We start from the raw sequence: 15,365 nt of genomic DNA, 5'->3' as shown, positions 1-15,365 counted from the left end.
TTGCCTGCCGGCTCCTTTTTAATGATTGGGAAAACAAAAGCAGGTATTGCATACACGAAATTCTTTCTAATATTAGTGCATTTTTGTCTCTATTCAGACACATTTTTACACTAATATTCCACGGAATATGCTTTACTAAATATAGTTTTATATTTATATTTAAATGAAAAACAAATTTGAAAAAAATAGGTGAAATGTATGTTTTTAAAAAAAAACTTTGGGAAATAATGCAATGTTATTTTTTCTGTTAGCAATTAAAAATAGATTTTACTTGACGATATAATTAAAATGTGTTGATGCAATTATTAGATCAAATCTCTCTTCCGTAGGTAGAAATATACACAAATATTTTCTCGTTACCGTTTTTTTTTCGCATCACTAGTCACAATACTTACCGTATGAATTGATTGTGATCATTTTGTATGTGTTAATTATTAATTATTAAGTAAGAAAGATTGACAATCTTATTCTTCTGCTAGTGTCATGTCCGATTCCAAACTTGGTGACCACCTTGTTGATATGTTCCAAGTACCCCTTCCGGTCCTTGGCTCCACGAAACACTTCTTCGGCTGTCATCTTTGTCCATGGGCATATGTTTTGTAACCAAGATATCTTCTGTTATTGAGGCATGCAGAAGTTTATATTGAGGAGTACCTCGAATCATGTGACCGATGTATTCCATCTTCCTCCGTTTAATGGTTGAAAGAAGTTCTTGATCGCTTCCTATTATGAAGAATTCGGTCATTAGAAATTCTTAGTTTCATCTCAAACGCTCGGTAAGTCGGTAACGGTCTTAGCAAATTTTGCTGTGTCATCAGCATTGCGAATGTTGTTAATTGTTTTCCTGCTGATTTATGTATATTTATTTTTGTCCCTGTAGTGATCAATCGCAACCAGTCGTGAGAAATATTTTTAGAGAAGTATATTTTTTTATAATTTCATAAACATGTTTTAGTTTTTCTCGTTCAGATTTTTTAAAATTGTGTTTGTATCAAATCAGGCTCGGTTGATTGATATTAGCTTATTTTACCTCGGACTTTTAGACGTTTCAACTTTATTCTCGTTTGTTATATCTTCTAAATGGTTTTTAAATAATGATTTTATGATAAATAAATAAATATAAATTGAGTTATTTAAGCTTTATTTAAAAAATATAATTGTACATTAGAAATGCTAACAAAAAAGTTATTGAAGCGCCTTATGGATCACAGCAAGCTTTTTCGAAAGCATTGAAATTATATTTACCGATATATTGCCAGTGCCAAGTTGGACTTTTCTCCTCCCTTCAGCGATCTGGCGCTGGTCTCCCCGCTGTGCGTCTCAATCAAAGGTACCAGCGCGGCATGACTAGGCGCCCCATGAAAAGGCAGCCTCGGCGCTTGATGCATGTGGTTGTACATCATCACCTGGGACATCTTCCGGTGGACGAAGATGTGGCCGCTGTGCAGCTGATGTTGGACGGAAGACGTCGTCGGCGAGGTGTTCAGACATATGTTTATCATAACTGATCTGATTTCGAGAACCTGGTTTCAATCACTGTGACGATGGTCACGCGCTCTTCTAAAATAACGCTCGAGATAATTTGATATGGACGTAGCACTAACTATTTGCTAAAAATATTATACGATAACAATGGAAAATTGTTTACAGTAATACTTAGTCTGTGGAGTCGAAGAGGTTTTTGAAATTTAATAATACGGTACTAAGTTGAGCGACAGTTGACTTAACCTTAATTTGCATACTTTTAGTTGAAGAAAAACTATGAAAATCAAACCTGATGAGTATTATACTTATTATACAATAATTCTTAATTTCGACAATTCTTCACCCATGAGAGTACAAAAAAGTATTATTTATAAATAAATAAAGCGATTTTAAATACTTTTCACATCTAATACGCTCTTTTTTAAAACAATTTTATTTTTAATTTTCATATTTTTTTCAAGCAGATCTAATGTAGAAACTGCAAAAATATTTAATTTATCTTTCACATTCTAAAAATAAAAATTGAGTTTTGTAAGCACAATGTGTTACAATGGAGTAGATATTTACCAGTAAAACAGGATACATCAATCAGACATATAGAATACCTACAAGTACATATTAAAACCACCAAATTTTTTAGTCAAAGAATCGCTAACATTTATAAAATTAATTATAATTTATTATGCATATTATAATTAATATATGTAACTTTGCAACTGCGACCGGTTTTATTATTAGTTCCTTTTTAATGAAATAAGAGTTTGAGTCTGCTACCGTGACTAGAACCTGCGGCTTTTTAACTACCAGTCAATACCATACATATTACAGTATTCCGACTTTTAATACCGAGAAATTAAATCCATCAATTGACAAATTTTCACATTTTTAAAAATACAAAAATTCATTCGATAAGTCAGTATTTTAGTCATTTTGTAAAATATTTGAAAAAATAATCTTTAGGTAATAAAATTACTAACAAACAGTTCGGTTCTAAAATCACTCGACAACATATTAACTTAATAGTTTGATAAGCATATATACGTTAACTTTTATATGAAAAAGAGTACCGACCTTTGAAAGTTAGATAAGAAAAAAGTTTCGACACAATATGGCATGAAGGTTAAATTCAAAATCAATATATAAATATAAGACTCTCTATTATTTGATATGCTTAATACGCCCATACTTGAGAAGTAGATGCTATTTTATTTCACTAAATAATGAACACTCGATACCGCATATTACATTACAGCTAGAAATCTTCAAGGAAGTTTGCTCGGGTTGACGCTGACGATACAGAAATTTTAACGAGTGTTTGAAGTCTTAAACTTATCGCGAACAAATTACAAAATTTTTTTGAAAGCTCAAATAAATATTCCAAGAGGTAAAAAAAACAACCTACAGATCTTTATCTAAATGTACTTAAATTAACACTCAATCTAATGTTTTCTTTTTTCTTTCACTTAAATTATAAAAGTTCTTCCAGTCTTTTCCCGTAAATTATAACCATCAAAACCATCAACGATTTGACTTTTTTAAATATTCAAAGGACCAGCGTTGGTGGGATTATGTAACTTATACTATCATGGCTAGTGTTTCTTCTCGAGAATTTTACGAAAATATTTTCAAATCGAGAATTTTCATTTCTCAAAAAATTTCATGAAGCATTTTTTATTACATAAAATTAAATTTGTACGAATATTTATAAAAGCTTTACAACTACTGATTTTTTATAACGCTGCATAATTAAAAGCGGGTTCATGCTTAATACGCATACTTCTTATAAAGTCAGAAATGACAAAAAAAATTAACACTGAACTCGTCTTATTTTTGCTTAAGTAATAAAAGAAGACACTCAGATATGAAATCTTTCCGAAACTGTTCGTGCCAGATATTTGAAAATATGCTTACTTATACGGAAGATCGAAAGTATTTGAACGATCAATAATTTTCTGCGATTTTTGCTTTGGTGATCTTTGCAAAACGATTTAGGTCTATTTTCTTTTTTCTATAATCAAAAATTTTTTTATATTGTTTTTGTAAAGTAGTAACAGCTGTTATTGACAGCCGAAAGAGCCTTTACTTTTTTGTTAAAATTATTAAAAAATATAAATTCTGAGCTAAGCTCGAAATTTCAACGCGCAATTAAAGAATAATTATTTAATCGAAAAAACCAGACATTGACATAATTAATCCATCAATGTCTGTTTTTTTCCAAAATCCAGTGTCTTTCATCAGTCAAAAAATAATGACTTAAGTTATCCTTCAAAAGCAGAAATATATAAAATGGCAAAAGAAATTATTCGCAGATTATTTAATGGCTTGACGAATTTTAAGGACCTTCGTGATTCCATTGAATCATTATAATCTATTAAATAAATTTGTCATTGGCGCAACAATTAGAGAAACAAAATTTTTTCAGCCTTACAGAGAGTTTCTCGGATCAATAGAGAAAGAACTCATAATATTTGAACCAACGAGCAAGAGAACAAATAATATACAGTGGCTATTAAAAGCCTTGTTGTCGATTAAATCAACATCAACACAAAACGAAAGAAATTTTGGGTGGGATGTGTTTTTTAAATAATTATTTTCAAAATAACATATACTAATTTATCTGCAATAGCTTACTGCATTACATATATTTTTTCATTCATTAAAAATTTTTGAGAATTCTCGAGAAATTTGAAAAGTGAAGGCGAGAATTCTCATTTCTCGAGAAATGAAAATCATTGGGAAATCAGAATTAGACTCAAAAAAATTGTACATATTAATATTTATTAAATAAATTTTGCAAGTTTAAAGTTGATATCATATTGAATAATAGAAATAAAATATTATAAAAATTATATAAAAAAAAACATTCTGCTCAATATATTTTAGTTAAAAAATCATGACACGTAAATAAAAATATGCTTTACAAAAATAAAAAATACAAATATGATCTACAAATACCAGATTTGCTTATAAGTTTTTATGTATATAATCTGGTTGACAACAATTTAGTTTTTATAAAAATATTTTAATAGCTCATTTTATTACATTGAAAAAAATATTGTAACAAAGTTAATTTAAGAATTTTATGGTATGTATGATAATGAAATCTATAGTGATGTTAACTATACATATCTTATCAAAAATATTTAACGATAATAAAATGAAAATTTTCACATATTTTTGATATTAGTGTGAATGTGTCTACAGCTGATTCTAAACGTTTTAGCTCGTTAAAATGTATTAAACACACGTTTAATGCATTTTATTTTCAATCCATCATCATGCATGAATATTGTGATGATTAATTAAAACCAATGTAGGTAGCTAGTTATACATTAGGTATAAAAAATCTCTAATAGTGGGTTACATAATATCAGATAGAATATCTTATATATATTAAACAAAGCATAAATATTATGTTTGTTTGGACCCTACCTATTTTTAAAATCACGAAAAACAAATAATGGTTGAAAAACATCGCATAACAGTCCTCAGGCTATATAAAAAAATATGAATTTACAATATTTTTATCATATTATATAAAATATATGACCGATACGACTACGTGACATATAAGGGATAGAGTTTTCTAATAAAATTGAATTTAAATACCAGCACGAAAGGTAGTTGTATAAATAGATACATATGAAAAACATTTTTTTCAGTTTCTGTTATGTCTGGAAAATTCGAATTTATTATTTTTGCATAATTATAAATCACAAATAATTTTTTCGTCTTTTAGATATTTAGACAAACTCGATGTTTTATTTCAGTCAAAATAAAATAACTCGTTAAAAAGAGATATAGATTGTGTTTAGTTGTATAATGAAATATCGTTGTATTGGGAATTTTCCTTGACGCGGCGTTATCTAACATTTCCTTTCGTATTTAACAAAATGTTATATCATATACGATCGCGTCGCCATCGCGTCTAGTCAAATTAGTTTCGCAATATACGATATGACAAGAAAGATACTTTACTATTGAATAGGAAATAACAAAATAAATAGACAAATTAATATCTTTAACCCTTTGAACGTGGCGCACGCGCCGCGTTCAAATTTTTGTAATATAGTTTTGAAAACATTGCTATATTGATTTTCTTAGTTAGTTTTATAATACTTAAAGTATGTATTTTATCATTAAAAAAACTAAATTATTTTCTTGATACATTGAGACTGTTGGATCGGACTTTATATTATACATATGTATATATGACAATATTTCGAAGCTAAAGATTATTTTTTTTACCCGGTGAGCCATACATTGCTGACCTAAAAAGTTAATTAAATTAAGACAAACTAGATAAATAATTTACAAAACATATCTTTTAGAATAGTAAGAAATAATATTTTTTCTACTACATTTTCCCTTTTATTACAAGTTGTTCAGAAAGTGCATGTATATCTCTAGAAAAAAAATTTTCCTTAGACCTGAACCTCTTTGAGCGGTCCAACGATGTGAAAATCATTAGAGGCGGCTTAAATGTACTATATATTTTTTTTAAACAAACTTTAATGTATAGTATATAAACATAATCAAAATTTAATTTCAATTTTAAATCTAAATATAGAATAACTAGTTCCTTTAAGACTTTTAAGTTGTACATCTAGATGCTGGATTGGGTTAACCTTTCCAGTCTTTCGAAGAACATCGTAATCCTCACATCTTCCTTATAGAGAATATTTATATCGAATGTATGTTTCTCACGGAGTGACCAAATAAAATAATAAATAAATTTACAAGAAATTTTCCATTGTGTCTAGACAAAGGGAAAGAGAACAAAGCATACACAGACATTCTCGAAACAAGAGTACAACCAGTATTCAATCTGTTCAAATTCACAATCGAAAATCATAAGTATGTACATATAATTCCCTGCCTGAAAGGTGTATATATAGAAACAAATTGTGTATAATATAAACTCCAGACTGGTAATCCTATAGAGGGGTCTGGCCAGACAGCGAGGGTTCATCAGACCCCCTCTGAAATCTGCCGCCAGACGTTTGCACATAACATACGTATATAATATATAATAACTTATTTGAAAATCACGTTTAACTTTTGAATGTCGGTGTGTAAAAGCAGGTTTTCCTGTTTCAGAATATAAACTTATCCTTTTAGTTTTAAGCAAAAAGATTTTCCATCCGTACTATACTAATATCTGTATATTTAGTTACACTAATATAATTTCCTTGTTGTCAATATTGTGTTTAAATGTAAATGTACCAATTATTTTTAATAATTTATAACAGCAATAGACCAAAAAAATATACTTAAGCTCGGAAGAATATGTATATTTAATTGAGCAATAACTATTTGTAGTAAATTTAGACTATTGGCTACACTCCAATTGTATTGCAGTTGTGTTTGATTTTCTTTAAAATGCATCAAGCAGAAAAGCACAAAATTTATTTATTTTAGATTAAATTAAGACCATCGTGGCCTAACAGGCTACCCCAATGCGCCACGATGGTCGAAAACAAATTTAAATTTATAAAACAAAAAAAAGCGTATATATACATAAATAGAACAATAAACATAACAAAAAATTATAAAATATTAAAATTAAATGATACAAACTGGATCAGCTCCTTGTAGCTAACATTAAACAGGTCAATATGTAATGCCAGCGTATTAAGGAGCCGAATGGCCACAGCTATAGGCGAGTCGGCAAGTGCGGACGTCCTAGCTCTAACGGCTATCGATCGTGATTCTCGAAAATGTTCCGGAACCCAAAACTGGAATTCCTCGAGAAAAGCTGGATTGTCGACAGCACCTTTTAGTAATTTGAAAAAATGCTGAGCGACATAAAACTATCTGCGAGAGCTCAGCGAATCGTATCCCAACGCTCCTAAAAGAAAGGCGCTGGGAAATATGTACGGATAATAACCAAATGTCCTTTTGTAAAGGTATCTTAAATACATTTTTTTAATTTTTTCCACTAAAAGGGAATATTTGGTTATTCAGGGATTCCAAATTATAGATCCTGATTCAAGAATGCTATGAACTAAGGTGTCATAGAGGACGCGAATAACTGACGGATCGTCAAAGTGAAAGGCATTCCTCATAACAAAGCCGAGCATCTTAGAAGATTTATCACAGACGTCGTGCATGTGTAGAGAGAACCTCCGTTTGCTTTCGAAAGTGATTCTGAGATCTTTATTGGAAGTTTCTCTAGTCAAAATGTTACCACCGAGATGGTAGAAAAAAGCTGATGGCGAATGGGATCGAGAAAATGACACAGTATGGCACTTTCCGACACTAAAGGGCAGACGATTAATGGAAGCTCATCTCCACAGAGAGTCTAAATCACTTTGTAGAGAGAAGGAGTCCACAACATATCGAATGCATTTATATAATTTTAAATCATCTGCGTACAGAAGAAAACTTGAATTTGTAATTGCTGTATTTATGTCATTAATAAATAACACAAAAAGCAGAGGGTCCAGATTGGATCCTTGAGGAACCCACGAAGGGGTAAAATATTCTTTTGACAATCGGTCACCATAGGTTACAAACTGTCTACGATTGCTTAAATAACTCGAGAATAACCAAATTAAATTATCCGAGTAACCGAGATTCGACATTTTTTAATAATAACCTATGACAAACTTTGTCAAAGGCTTTCTCAAAATCTGTATACACGACGTCTACTTGAATTCTCGCATCGAGAGAAGTTGTCACCGTTTTGGTGAACGACAGAAGGTTAGTAACAGTGGAACGGGCAGGACGAAACCCGTGCTGTTGGTCTAACAAAACTTGCCGAAAGTGATTATAGAGATATTTATGAATAATTATTTCAAATAATTTAGCAGGAGCTGACAACACTGCGACTGGTCTATAATTCTTTATATATAATTTGTCACCCTTTTTATGAATAGGGGTGACTTTTGTGCATTTCCATAGATCAGGAAATGATGATGTTTTGAGAATCAGATCATAAATACATTTTAGAGGAGCAGCGAGACTGACTTCGCAACCCTTCAAAATAAAATCGGGAATTAAATCAGATCCATAAGAACGCCTTGTTTTTAATTTATTAAATCCGTATTTAAGATCTGAGTTTCTTTGATGGTCAGTACTGAAGACCAAGAACATGAAGAAGGAAGCGACTGAGCAGAAGGCAAAAAATATTCCTCGAAAACAGAATAATATGCAACAATAATTTCAAAAACGTTATTTGCACATCGGGCATGTTCAAACTAGAAAACGATGAAGATTAAGCGAAAAATTAAAAATTAATCAAAGGGTATAAAGAAGATTGTCATGAAAGTCCTTCAAAATAATCGTTTAATTGTCATTTGGAACTACACAATTTGAGCATCTTAAAACCGTACTTAATATCTAAAATGGAAATTGCTAGATCGTGTCAGATTGTCTTCATTGCGATTGGAAACTGAATATGAATAAATAAATTATATTTTATATTACATTTGTAGTGATGTTTGAAGTTTAGAGCTGATTTTAAAACTTTTATTACTTATTCCTAGTATTTATAATAACATATCCTATTTATATAATAAAATATCCTAAAAAACAGAGCATATTATTTTGAGTAGGAAAATTTCAAACATATAACCGATTTGATTTCCTTAAATAATGTTAAAGAGCCTTAAAAATAAAGAATATATGTTCGTTAAAATATGTTGTTTTTTTTTAATTTTAAACAAATTTTTATTTATACCACTGGTAACTAATTCTATATTTACATATTTGTACATAAAAATCACAGAAGAATTGAAAAGGCCAGAAGAATTGAATAAACTCGTGTTTTTAAAAAAAAAAAAAAAATTTTAAATTTATTTCTTTATAAACTCTAAATATTTTAAATAACTGCTAATTTTAAACAAGACTATAGAGTTATTTTTTCAGAAAACTACGGCAGATATCTAGGTCATAAAAATTGTTATCTCGCAAATGATCTAAGAAAAATAAAAGCTTCTCTGCTACTAAGTTACTATAACAAAATAATCATTTACCATATTCAATATGAAATATCAACATATTGTACTAATATATTATTTTTACAGGATTGATACAGATATTTTATGGCAAATTTATAAATTTTATCGAATATCATCTGTGCTAAATTTGTCAGCTTTCGACTTTAATTGTGATGCATTTTAAAATAGTTAAAAAATCCCCTTTTGCGTCTTGCTTTAATAGCAATTATCATTGGATTAAGAACTTCTAAAATATTTCTTAGGACATCAATGTTAGCTTTTTTATTTTTTGGTGTTAATTACTAATGTATTTACTTTTTAAGCACGTAATAAGTCATCAACATTAAATATGGAAATATTTATTCAGTGTCTGAACGTAAAGTGTTAAATTCTATGAGCCACCCCTCTCTCACACAGTCATGAAAATGCCCCTAGGGACCTCTGCGTTGCTACGTCTGATGCGCTATACGTGCACAAAGTGTACATGGTTTTATAGGTACGTGTCCAGATATCGTATCCGGGAACCTACACCTAGCACAACATGTATAATATTATATACCTTTATTGATTCAGCCGGAGCTGCAGAATCCCCTCTTTTTGCATTTGTAACCGGCGCGTGAGCGACAATATAGTTGTGAGGTTTTATAGTTTTTAATGGATATAATTTTGTTAATAACTATTTCTAGATAATATCTCGAAAAACATTCCAAATCGAGAACTCTCTCTTCAGCAATTTTTTTCAGAATCTTGATAAATTTGTAACAATATTTTTAAATATTTTATAACGCATTTCTTATACCGTTGCATAAAAAAAGCATAGTCTTCTTAAATCCAAATTTTTTTCTGCTAATAACTTATTCGCATTGTGTGTGAATTCTTGTAGTTAATTTAACATTAATAAGTGGCAAATATGAAGTCGATGCACACGTTTGATTTGATATTTTCTGGTGATGAAATAAATCTCGATTGAAAACAGTCGTGTTGTATTTATTTTTTTTAAATTCTGCTGGTATCAAATCAGGTCTGGTTGATATTTTAATGGCATATTCTACCTCAGACTTTTATATGTGCAATCCCGTTTCAAGTTTGTTTTTAATAATTTTGGTAAATTAGTAAATATGCAATACATTTGTAAATAGATGTATTTTATTTTGTAAAATATTTAATTTTAAATTCCCTATGAATTATTTATTAGAAAAAAATGGTAAAAAATATTTACATATGAGTGGCTCTTGGGATAATTTTAATTTGAAAAGTAGCTTCTTTGCTTATTTTGGTTGTATGTATATCACTAAATTAGATAAAGACTCTGTTATATAATATATTTCAGTTATGTTGACACCCTTTTCTTTGTAGTCGAAAAGCAAAATTCCCCCTATAATTGATAAGTACGTGGCCATGATCTTTCCGGTAAATTGTGCGACCTTGAAAATCTTAGGGGTTGTATGCCTTTTGTGTACCACTTTACTGTCTTTATTTTATAACAATGAACCCATTTCATCGCCAATTGCTTCTGAAGTAGCGCAAATCTTTTCGATATCTTATTAATTTTGGTTTATTTCATAAATTTCCTCCACTTACTTATTATGTTGTGTCTTGATTAAAGCGTCTATTATTTTAAAGGATTGCCGCCTTGAAATGAGACGGCACTTTATTGCCCTGTTTCATTTCGGATTCAACTTATGCCATTTGTCAATAATATTTTTTAATTATTATCTCTCGGTTTCCGATTGACGTGTGGGATAACAATCGATCCAATCTTAGTTAGGAATTGCGTCATTTTCTTCACCCTATTCCTCGAAATCTCCCCTGAAACTACTTTCCTTGAAAACTATATTTGTTATACCAATTCTCATACGCAGTGCTGTTACTAAGGAGGCCGCCGCCCACTTGTAGCTGTAGGGTGACAACTTAAGAATAAGTCTCCCCGGATGCAGTAATTGTCGCTAGTCTTTAAACTTTTATATTGCCCCAGGAAATTATGATGTACATACACGTATTACAGATGAATTCCATGGCAACCATCAAGGCTCCAGATCGATGCAGCGCGAATGCGCCGGTCATGTCTGTTACCATGGAGTTTGCAACCACTCCGCTCGAGCCAAGCCACGCCTGCAACTGCAGATGCAATCGATACGGCGTGTCAGTATAAAAATAATTCTCCACCTCCTCTGTCTGGACCACAAGCCAGGGGGGCAAATTAGCCCCCGACGGATATTGTTTGCTTTCAGCGGAACGAACCCCTTTGACGTGCCAGACTAAATACGAGTACGTTCCAAAACCCCCGTTGCCAAATACGCCTACAGCGGTAAAAAAGTTCTTGGACTTTTTTTCGAAAAATTAATAACTATATTAATATAGTTAAAAATAAATATATATCAGGGTAAATTAAGTGAATTTGTATATCAGAGTTATCGCCTCATGTCATTAAAATCAGGACATGATTAATTATAATTTTAAAACGAAACGTTTTTAGGAATTTAAGGATAGGTGTATAGATGAATAAGGGCATTATGATATTTCCAGTTTATGTTTGGTTTAACATAATCGTCGCAATTTCGATTTTAAAACCGTTTAAATTATTATTGACAATATTTGTGACTTCTTTTCTAGTATCTCGATTTGATAGCAGTACGATTTCAATATTTTTCTGCAGCAATAATATGTGCTTTTAATTTGGGTGCAGATAAGCATCTTTGAATGTTTTTCACCGGCAAGTTGATAAACAGCAACTGCACTTATGTGAGCAACATTCCACAGGCCTATTATATGCAATAGATACAAAGCATATTTTTTGTTTTAATATTTATTTCTGCATTCCTTTATATCGTCTAGATATGTTAGCAGCGTTATCTTAAAATTTTCCTCTGCAATTTGATAAACTTAGCTTACAATTTTCGCGTAAGAATTGCATAATCTGATGCCATTTTTTTATTCCTTTATATAAATATTAAAGTGTATGGATGTTTCAACCACCTCCCCAATTTGTTAAAAAAGTCATTCTTACGACCGCATTTCGAACAATAAAAAGAGAAATCAGCACTTGAAAGTAGAACCAATAATAAAAGAGAGATCTCATGAGCAAAGAATTGAGGTAATAATTGGAAATACTGCAAGGCTCAACTAATGGTACATCCATCCTAAGGCGTTAATTACTGGTAAACACCGACTAAAAAAACTACTATTTGTTTGGAAAGGACGCGCGCTAGATAATACATTCTACGCCATGCAACATACTACAGGCGGTCCTCGACTTTCGAACGTTTGACTTTCGCACAATTCGCTATTTCGCACATTTAAAAAAAAAATTTAATTCAATTTTTTTTTTAATTATAAACATGAGTTAGAAACGGAAAAACTTCAGTGTTGTAAACTTCAGTTGAAAATTATAGGTTTATTTTTACAATCTTTAAAGATATGTTTTCAAAATAACACGCTAAAAAACATGGATGAAATGGAAAAATCATTGTCATCGTGGATCGATGACCAACATCAAAAAGATGTCCCTCTGAGTATTTCAATTATTCAAGCAAAAGTTCTTAGTTTGTACAAAGATTGGAAGGATAGATTAAAAAAACAATTTTTAACGCGATTTTACAAGCAAGTACGGTTGGTTTTACAATTTTAAAATGAGGTATTCTTTTCATAATATTAAATTTACTGGAGAATCGGCTGATGCGAATAAAGATTATTTATTTATTATTTATTTATTTATTAAAATTATAACCATCGTGACCTGACAGGCAAACCCAATGCGTCACGATAGTCAAAAGTACTAATACATCTTAATACATACAAATATAAACAAGACAAAACAACAGACACAAATCACCTCAACAGGTGTGCATTGTCCCATACGAACTGAACCAAAACTCCATATGTGCAAGAGAAAATGTCAATATTACTATGGACAGAATTGAGCAGATAAATAGCCTTGGCCAGAGAAGAGTTGGCAAGTGCTCCAGTTCTAGACTTAACAGGCAAGAATAGTGGACGCGACCGAGAACTATAACCACCTTCAGGAGCCCACATTTGAAGCTGCTCGAGCACTGAAGGATTGTCTACGATGCCCTTGAGCAATTTCCAGAAGTGTTTAATTACATAAACACTTCTGCGAGTCGACAAAGAAACGTATCCCAGGGCTCCCAAAATAAAAGCACTGGGAAACAAGAACGGATAATACCCGTATTCCTTCAAGTATAAATATCGAAGAAATTTACGTTGTACTTTTTCCAGCTTCAATTCATTACATTGATTCATTACGCCTGGAATCCAAATGATGGAGCTAGTTTCTAGTATGCTGCGGACTAGAGTATCATTAAGAGTGCGCAATACTAAAGTATTCCTGAAGTAACGCGCATTTCTCAAGATAAAACCGAGCATTTTTAAGGATTTGCTATGAGTCCTGCAATGTGCTGGCTAAATTTCCAACGTTCTTCGAAAGTCACTCCTAAATCCTTAGTTGAAGAAAACCTTTCCAGAAAATATCCGCCTAGATGGTATGAATATTTTGCCGGCGTTAACGACCTTGAAAATGAAATTGTGTGACATTTCTTTACACTGAAAGGCAATTGGTTATAGCAAGCCTATTTCCATATAGAGTTGAGATCCTCCTGTAGGTCGAGGAAATCAGAAATCGAATGCATTTTCTTGTAAATTTTCAAGTCATCTGCATATAATAAAAAATCTGAATGCTCTATTGCTGTTTCTATGTCATTAATGAACAATAAAAACAACAATGGACCCAAATTGGATCCTTGAGGTACTCCAGTAGGGGTCTTATATCGTTCTGAAAAGATGCTGCAAAAGCATTCATTTCCTAATTATCCAAAATTATTGAAGATGGAGAATATTCCTCTAGCCATATATTTATTGTAGATAAGACAGGTTTATTTTGGAAAACTCTTTAACAATGAAAAATATTAATGCAGCCTTCACGCATCTTGACAAATTTTTAAATATTATAGAAGATTGTGATCCCAATGGAGAACGCATATCTCAAATGCGTAGGGCGATTAATAAAGACATAGCATGTTATAAAATACTATATGAAGAAAGGAAAAAGAATAGTGGAAAACAGTTAACTCTTGATAACTTTTCAAAGGAAACACCCGCAAACCCCACTTAAACATGTCTCTTAACCGCCTCTTAAACATATTATATTTACTTGATAAATACATATTTTAAAATACACACAATTTCAATATATTTTAGTTTCCTCTACTTTCGAACATTCAACATTCGCACACATTTTCAGGAGCCAATTATATGCAAAAGTCGAGGGCCACCTGTATTGTTATTCTATCCTTTGGTTACCGATTGTTAGAGTGGCCATCTGTACTGTTTCAATTTAAGGCATCAACACATTTTGGGGGTATGTCCAAGAAGAGATGCAATTGACCTGTAAGCATCATCGTCTGCGAGTCGCCAAAGCTGTCTTAAACCAGCATTATAAAATATGTGACACATAGTCACAGAGGAGAGACGCCACAGAGTCGCAAAAAAATCAAGCCAGTATTTGAGGTCTGAAAAGTTATGACGATATTCCAGAAAAATTACACGACTGCATTCAAATAAATGTAGATTATTGTACATAAATTTGTTTTAAAACTTAGCCATAATCTTATTTTCGTGAATGTTTTTAATTATGTATGTCTCATAATAAAAATTTCTTCTAAATTGTATATACTGTTTCTCTTTTTGCATTCAAGACTCTCCTTCTGCATTCAAATACAAAGCACAATTTAATTAATACTCATTTTCGTTTTCTTTTAATGAATAAGTTGACAAACTTATTTTATTTATTACAAAATAATCTAAGAGTAATATTTCATAACAGTTATATTTAAAACATTTTTTAAATATAACTGTAGCTTTAAAATTTTGATATGTTTATTTGTCTGAGGCGTTCGTCTGTTATATTTGTTTCTAAGCAGA

The 15,365-nt window shown here is 31.1% G+C and overlaps 1 long non-coding RNA gene across 1 annotated transcript in view; it reads right to left on the bottom strand.

Annotated features, from left to right (window-relative positions):
- Window positions 1–1,200: 1,200 nt before the first annotated feature.
- The window catches only part of LOC148234232 (uncharacterized), a 39,390-nt gene continuing 25,225 nt past the window's right edge, over window positions 1,201–15,365 (bottom strand). The window contains exon 5 of the long non-coding RNA XR_015810090.1: window positions 1,201–1,560. This is a non-coding gene — a long non-coding RNA (uncharacterized LOC148234232). The remainder of the gene's footprint in view (window positions 1,561–15,365) is intronic.

Source organism: Plectrocnemia conspersa, unplaced genomic scaffold (assembly GCF_051122295.1).
Source record: "Plectrocnemia conspersa isolate PC_06_02 unplaced genomic scaffold, ASM5112229v1 ptg000006l, whole genome shotgun sequence".
Taxonomy (NCBI): Eukaryota; Metazoa; Arthropoda; class Insecta; order Trichoptera; family Polycentropodidae; genus Plectrocnemia; species Plectrocnemia conspersa.
This window is presented reverse-complemented; position numbering and strand designations above follow the sequence as displayed.